This window comes from Onychomys torridus, chromosome 2 (assembly GCF_903995425.1).
Source record: "Onychomys torridus chromosome 2, mOncTor1.1, whole genome shotgun sequence".
NCBI classification, from domain to species: domain Eukaryota; kingdom Metazoa; phylum Chordata; class Mammalia; order Rodentia; family Cricetidae; genus Onychomys; species Onychomys torridus.
The window spans coordinates 10,950,596-10,958,046 of NC_050444.1; positions in this window are offsets into that span (position 1 = coordinate 10,950,596).

The window sequence follows — 7,451 nt, forward strand, 5'->3', positions numbered from 1 at the left end:
ATAGTTGAGGCTGAGACTTGAAAGGAATGCTTTCTTAAGTTCATTTTCTGAGACAAGGTCCTTGTATGCAGTCCAGGCTGGCCATGCACTCCTCACTCTTGCCTTCGTCAGCCTCCCAAATGCTGGGGTCATGGCTGTGTGCCCTTGCATGGGAAAGCAAGCCTGTGAAGTTAGAGCAGGAAACTAAACTCAAGTAGACTTGAGTCCCAGTGAGTGTGTTTAAATTTGAAATATATGTTGTCCCACAAGTATATCTACTGCATAAAGAAACCAAGTTTTGGAAAGATGAACTTGACCCAGATGTAACCTAGTGTTGAAACCAAGTTTGGCCTGCCCTCCAAACCCAGGCTCTTGACCACTGTGCTAATGAAACCACGGCTCGAGAGAAGGCATACATTGGTGCTGGACTTAGATGAAAAAATGAACAGGAGACTGGTCCCCTGCTGTTGTGATGTTGGCATTCTAGTTGGGAAAAGACTGGTGGATTTAAGTCTGAGCAGACTTCTTAAATGAAGTGATAGGTTGATGAAGATGGAGGTCTCCAGAGGACACAGCCAGACTCACCTGAGCTGTGAGAAACAGTAGGTGGACTTGGGCTATGCGATCTCCCAGGCAAAAGGATAACCAGTGTGGGCACCTTAAAGTTGGACTGCTTGGAGAGGGAAGGAGTATAGCATGTCTGCTTGGAAGAGTTGGGACCAGAACTTGTGGGGCCTGGATGGTCCTGGTGGATGGTTGAATTTTGTTCTAAGTGTTAAAGAAAATCATTGGAAGGCTCCATCCAGAAAAGTAAGCTATTTATGCCTTTAAAAGATCAATATGGGGGTCAGGGGACCTTAGCCGGGCGGTGGTGGCACATGCCTTTAACCCCAGCACTTGGGAGGAAAGCCAGGCAGATCTCTGTGAGTTCGAGGCCAGCCTGGTCTACTGAGCACCAAAGCTACACAGAAATCCTGTCTCGAGAAAAAACAAACAACAAAAATATCAATATAGAGGCTGGAGAGATGGCTTGTCGGCTAAGAGATGGCTGCTCTTTTCCAGGGGACCCAGGTTCAATTCCCAGCACCACATGGCAACTCACAACTGTCTGTAGCTCCTGGTCCAGGGGACCTGATACCCTCACACAGACATACATGCAGGTAAAACACCAATGCACATTAAATAAAAAAGATCAATATAGCAGTAGCACAAAAATGAGGGCTTGCAAAAGGGAGTGCAGAATTCCAGCTGGGAGGTGGGTCTAGCAGCCTCGGGTCTTAGCAGTGGCCTTGGGAAATACTAAAGCCTTCTGTTTAAGCAAACTGCACCATAAATAATTCCAATTAAGTCTTAAGGACAATAGTCCCAACTCTCCTAAAGGATCTGTTGCTCTGGGTTTGGATCTTCCTGCAGAGAGCTGAATTTTAATTTGATCTCCTTCATCGTTTTACTGTATGGTTTAAATGAAATAGAACAAGACAGTGATCATTTTCAGTATCACTTCTGACATCTTTCTATTTAAAGTGATGCATGATCTATCTGGCTCCTAAGCAGACTGAAGCTTTCATCACAGGAACAAAGGTGGCAGCGCCCCATGCCAGTGTGCCCCTGGAGTGTAGCATCCCATGCCAGTGTGCTCCTGGGTGTGTCCCTGGAGTGTAGTACCCCATGCCAGTGTGCTTCTGAGTGTGCCCCTGGAGTGTAGCATCCCATGCCAGTGTGCTCCCGGGGTGTGCCCCTGGAGTGTAGTACCCCATGCCAGTGTGCCACATGAGTGTGGCATCTCATCATCCCATGTCAGTGTGCTCCTGGGTATGCCACTGTAGTGTACTGTCCCCATGCCAGTGTGTTCCTAGGTGTGCCCTGGAGTGTAGCATCCCATGCCAGTGTGCCCCTGGGTGTGCCCTGGAGTGTAGCATCCCATGCCAGTGTGCTCCTGGGTGTGCCCCTGGAGTGTAGCATCCCATGCCAGTGTGCTGTGGTACCCCATGCCACTGTGTTCCTGGGTGTGCCCTGGAGTGTAGCAGAGACTTTGCTCCCTCTGGCTTACTATGGGCAGTCTTTTCCTCGTGGCCGTCCTGGCCCAGAGAGAAATCTATCATGTGGATTTGAAGTTGTAGCTAAGCAACAACTTGTTAAGATTTCTAATGTGTAAAACAGACGCATCTATTGAGAACATCATTTACGCTTCATTCTAGGTGACTTCCTCCACTGTCCTTTCACTCCCTCAACATTGTGCTTGACAACTTAACTGCAGAATCACTGGAGAAGCCTGATGGTCTAAGCTGACAGGATCGGCATCATATTCTTTGCACCTCAAAACTCTCCCTCAACTGTCAGCTTCAGTTCTAGAAACTTTGGACTGGACGTGGGCTGGGCGGCTGAGACCTCAGCAGGCTGTGCAGTTCATGGGTTGGGGAAGGCATGTGCATCTGAGAATGGCATATGAGTCCTGCTCAGCATGTTTCACCATGCCTCCCTGGGAGGCAGGACGCTCTGCTTTGTAGATTTCATATTTTGTTTGTTACTATGTATTCGTGAGCTAATCCACACTGCACCCCAACCAGTTAGGCCCATGCTGTGGCTACTACCTCTTTTCGTGAGAATTGGGGTCATTTGCCCAAGACCAGGTGGTAAAACAAGTGTGGTGACTGAGAAATGTGAGCTCCCGTGGCTATCTAGACCATCTGTCTTGATTATAAACCATCAACACTAATTTAACCTGTGGTCTTTAAACACTAACAGTTAATATAGATTGGGCCTTTTTTTTTTTATAACTCCTTAATCACTGGTGGTAAGCTCTGAAGACTATAAAGAAGTTTCTAGAATCATATGCTGCTACAGGACAAAACTGACTAATGAAGGCTAACAAAGTCATGTGTGTATGTGTGTGTCCAAGAAATTACAAGTATGCTTAATATTCCTGCTATTTTATGACATAATCTATGCAACCAACAGTCTAAAATTCTTAAAAATGTACTTGTGTATGTGTGCATGCACATGTACTCGCACCCACATGTAGGTGTGTGAGTGCCATGGTGCATCTGGAGGTTCCAGCACAGCCTTCAGGGTAGCTTCTCTCTGTTGAGTTAGGATCTCTCCTGTTTGTGCTATTACAGTGCTTAATTCAGGCCAGCTAGCCCATAAGTTGATGGGCTTTCCTGTTTCTACTTCCTATCTCCCCTTAGAAGTACTGGGATTACAGGTGGGTATCTCATGGTCTGGGAATTGAGTACTACTTGAGGAAAGGTGGAAAGGTTTGCTTGGTTAGCTCTGTTACCGGCGCGCGCGCACACACACACACACACACACACACACACACACACACACACACACCCCTCTGCTCACACTCGCTAGGATTTCTGGATAGTTAATATTGATACAACAGCCCCAATTTGGAGCAGTTGACTTGAGAATTCTGGAGCACGGTTAGGACAGAAAAGCATCCCACCAGAATGGTGTGTCTTGTGTCTTCCTATTTCTCCCACATGACTTCGTGCTATTGTGGCTCTCACTATGGTTTGCACATCTGTGGTTTCCTCTGCTAGGGTTGGAACCCTCCAGGACAGCTCCATGACAGGTCTGGAAAATGATGGCAGCTGATACCTTGTTCTGGCCAGTCTGTTCCTTCATCTTTCCGAGGGGCAGCTAGACCAGCTCACAGTAGCCTAAGAGGTCCTGTAAAACCATCCTTGAGGTCTTCCTTTGCCCTTCTCTCTCCAAACTCTAAAGTTATAGACAATCTGTGTCCTCTTCTGTAGAGAGCCAAGGTGTCAGGTCTGAGAAGGACACTGTCACTGTCATAGCAGCTCAGGGATGAAGTGCGTGGCTTGGACTCTCTGCCTTTAGTCCACTTGCAGTAAAGGACTCTAGACTGAAGGACTGTGGCCAAAGGAGGGCACAACTAAAGCTGAGGACTCTTTTACACTCCAGGAAAACACTTCCGTAAGAGTGCGTGTGTCGGCTTTCCTGTTTAAATCTTGCTAAGGCCCTTGAGATGATTCAGTGGGTAAAGATGCTGCTAAGGTTGCCAACGGGAGTCCAGTCCCCAGACACAGATGATAGAAGGAGAGAAAACTCCTGTGAGTTCTCTTCCAATTTCCCTGCACAAGCCAACACGCTATATAAAAAGCAATGCATTATATATCAAAACCCTTTTTGGGGGTCATGACCCCAACATCTGAGTCATGGGGAACAATAATTTATGTTTACGTTGTACATTCCCTTCTTGTTTTCTGTCTTGTTTGGGGGTTTTGTTATTTTGGTTTTTGAGACAGAGTCTCACTGTGTGGCCCCGGCTGGCCTTGAACTCTCAATTCCCCTGCCTTAGACTCTGAGTGCTGGGATTACTGGTGCGTTATGCCATGCCTTGCTTTAATTATTTTTTAAGACTTAAAACAGGCCAGATGAGCCAACAGTGGCTTGCCAAAGGGACTGAGAAAGCATGTATGGACTTCACGCAGGGAGAAAACTGACTTTGGTCATCACTGCTTCCTCCTTACATCTGGAGCTCAAATGCACCCATAGCCAGAGCCTACCCACCCCACCCCACCTGCACCCCTGTACCCAGTTGCCATAATGAGTGGCATGGGAGAATGCAATGTCAAAAAACACATTGCCTGGAAGTTTCACAAAGCCATTTACAATTCTACTGGCTAGCAGGGTGCAGCCAGAGTTGTAAAGAATAAGAACACATGGACCATGGTAAAGCCACATGACACTGGACATATCCCTGCAAATTAGAATGCTCATGAATGTGACACATTTATCTTTCCCAATGATGCCATGCCACACTCAAGGACTAACTGACACCCGCCAGAACTCGAAGGTCAGGCAAACACTGTTTTAGTAGCAGTTATAAACACAAATGGCGCTAGCTCCTTGATCATGGCTGAATGTATTGAATTATGTAAGACATTCCCAAGCCCTGTGATCTGAGGAGAAACCTGTGGCTTCATCAGTGGTCTTGGCTTCCTGTAATTTGACCTCATCTAGTTTGCTTTAAGGCAAGCCCATCGGGACTCTGAAATGATTGGGATTAAAGCCAGTCACTACTAAAGTTTAAAACTTTATACATTGTTTACACATTGACCTATCTTGTATTACTATGGCCATATGCTATGTTGGCGATAGACTGAGTATAACACCACTGCCCAATTCTAGAAAACTGGACACGTCCTTTGTGATTTAAATTCAGCCTTTTAGATTTTGCTTTGGGCCTTCATGTATTAATTCTCTTCAGGAATAAATACTATGAAGTCTATGAAGGAAACATTTTCCAAGTGTTGTGCCAGATAAGGTAATAAGCAGCATTCTTAGCCTTTTGCAGTGGTATATTGCCAAATATTTATGTTGGGAAGTAGGGGTTAAGGAAAGAGACTGTAGCTTCACCTGTTTGCTGGTAGAGCTTTGAGAGCATATGTGCATGCACTGTCTCAACTGATGCTTGCAGCTTTGAAACCAGCAAAATACTCATTACTTTCAGACTAAAAAGATTTTAAGGTTCAGTTTTTCAAGGTTAGTAGTGGGCTTGGTTGGATCTTGAAGGCTGGTCCTAAAACTCTAAACCACATGTATTATTTTCCTACTACCTTATAACTAACCAGGTGACTCTTACTATACACAGTGGGAACAGGAACCTGGCCCATCACAGAGTCCTCTTTCCCATTTGTTTACTGGGAAAAAGCAAATGAATTCTTGTGTTATTGTATATGGATGAGAAATGGGACTATCAAAGTCACGTGTCTGAACTGGCACTGACTAAATGGTACCTTCAAAGCCACCGTCATCTGGTGAGCTTCAAAGTGGTACGGGAGAACGTGTGTGAAATGGGACTGGATGTGAGAAAGGGGACCGGGTGTGTGAAACAGGACTGAGTGTTTGAACCTGTAAGGCTTGTTCAAAGAAATAGAATTGGTACCTGTCCTGCAAGACAGGTACTCTGCTGAGATGCCGAGTCAGTTCTGAGCCTGGAAAAGGAAGCAAGCCTGGCCTAGAGGCTTTATCATGCCATAGCAAGGGGCAGGGATAGCTAACTGGGGCCTCATGCACATTCATAGTTAGGTAGGAATGCTCTCAAGCTTCATAAAAAGGCTGAGTGTAGCTCAGTGGTGGAGTAAATGAGGGCCTGGAGTCAGTCCTCAGTACCACACACTTGTGCATCAGTTGAGACAGTGCATGCTCACATGCTCTCAAAGCTCTACCAGCAAACAGGTGAAGCTACAGTCTCTTTCCTTAACCTCTACTTCCCAACATAAATATTTGGCAATATACCACTGCAAAAGGCTAAGAATGCTGCTTATTACCTTATTACCTCAGTACCACACCTTGGGCATCTAGGAACCTGTGTTAGCTTGACAGAGCCACCATGCAGCTGCCAGAAGCCAGGCCAGTAAGAAAGGTCTTGTTTGTGTCTTGCAGTTCTGATTGAGTACTGAAGGTAGAGGTGTGTATGTGAACACACACACACACACACACACACACACACACACACACACACACACACACCTACCCATGTGCTCTGGAGCAAATGTATACACATACACATGCATACATACACACACACACAATGAAAAATGGCTGAAATTTCACAAAATATATGCTTATTCCCTCTTTTCTGTTCCCATTTTGTCTACTTTATTACAATAAGGAAGTGGGTATCATATAGCTCTACACTATGTATGACCAAGTAATGATGATTGGCATCCTGGACTTAGAAACATGCTACATAAAACTAGGTGCTCTACCTTAAATTTAAAGTTAGTGGCTCCAAATCCCCTGACCTTAGAAGGGCAATTGTGTGTTTGTACATTTACAGCAAGAAGGTTTCTACCTTTATCTGGCCTTTCAAGTGTCTGTGACCTCTCTCTCTGAGAGCATCAAGTACCAATTGCAGGAAGATGTGACAGGCATGGAGGCCTGTGCTTGTAATCTCACCATCTAGGAGGCCAAGACAAGAGGGCATGAGTTCCAGACAAGCCTACTACACAGAGAGATCCTGTCTCAAAATATTATTATTAATAATAAAGCAATCTGGCAAAGGGGCTTGGATGGTGGAGATTGCTTTCAAGGTCATCATACAAATGGAAAAGAGAGGCATGGTCAGGTCCTGCAGAAGTAAAACCATGCCAAACTGTTTCCTCCAAATGCATCTCCTATGCTACGGGCTCGGTTCTCTATTGTGTCACTGAGAAGTGAGCACACCTTCTTTCTCCATCCCAAAGTGAGGACCACAGAAGCACCCTACATGCCAGCCTTCTGCAAACACTGAATGAGGTCATGCTAGATCTGCTTGGCACACTGGCACACAGCATACACAATGTCCACTATTGTGCCTGCTGTGCCTGTGTGGTGACAGTACCACAGGGAACTCTGCCCCATTGTGTCTGTGCAGTGCTTTGTGAGTGTGTGTTTGTTTTGGGCGGAATGAACGGTTTTCCTCATTCACTGACACTGGGAGAAATTTGAGCACA